This window comes from Dryobates pubescens, chromosome 8, assembly GCF_014839835.1.
Source record: "Dryobates pubescens isolate bDryPub1 chromosome 8, bDryPub1.pri, whole genome shotgun sequence".
Lineage (NCBI taxonomy): Eukaryota > Metazoa > Chordata > Aves > Piciformes > Picidae > Dryobates > Dryobates pubescens.
Window position 1 is genome coordinate 23745394 of NC_071619.1, and position 870 is coordinate 23746263.

Genomic DNA, 870 nt, shown 5'->3' on the forward strand with positions numbered 1-870 from the left:
GTGAGTGTCTTGGCAAAAGAAAGGCCTTTTTATTTTTGTTATTGTGCCTCTCTAAATGCTTCCATGTGAGCAACTTCACTCATCTTTAAAGAATGTGTGTAGGAAAAAATTTATTGAAGCATTTAGCTAGTACTGCTTGTATTAGAAAAAATGAACATGAAACAGCTTCTTCCTTTTACATTACTGTAGGATTTTACTGGAGGAAATTTACATTATATACAACACAAGGGGGGGTTCTGCTCCACCATGCTTGGAAAACGCCTTTTCTGAACGTTTTACGAATTCCTGATGAAAACAATCAGTTTTGGGGTTTAAATCTGGTGATTCACTGAACCTTGACTTGGACTGTAACTTCCTTGATTTGGTTTTGCTGCTCAAGTGTCACCAGTCCCTCAGGACACTACGTACGCAGGGGAAAGCCTAGGCTGCCTTTGTGATGGGTGGAGTTCCTTTTTTTCCGTTTGCTTTGTCCTTTTATGAAAGGGACCTCTCACTGGAAACCGTCGTGTTGCCAAACCTGTTTTGCGGAACTTGCCGATTCGTTTCCAGCCAACGGCCGCTCAGGCTGCCCTGCACAGGCCCCTGGCAGCTGCTCCGCAGGTCCTGCCACAGCTGGTCCCCGAGGCACGCCGCCTCCTTCTCGGCCTCGGCACCGGGCCTGGGCTGACGGAGGCACTGCCCGAAATCCGGGACAGCTGACGTGGCGAGTGGGACGGGCCCCCACCCCAGGCCAGGCCTGCTGCTTTCGTCACGGTTTCCATCGGCGGGCATTACCCCACCCTTGGCGCTCCCTCGAACCAAGGCCGGCGGAAGGAGCCGCAGCCTCAGCTCCGCCTCCCTCTGGCGCTCCCGCTGTCGCGCAGCGCCACT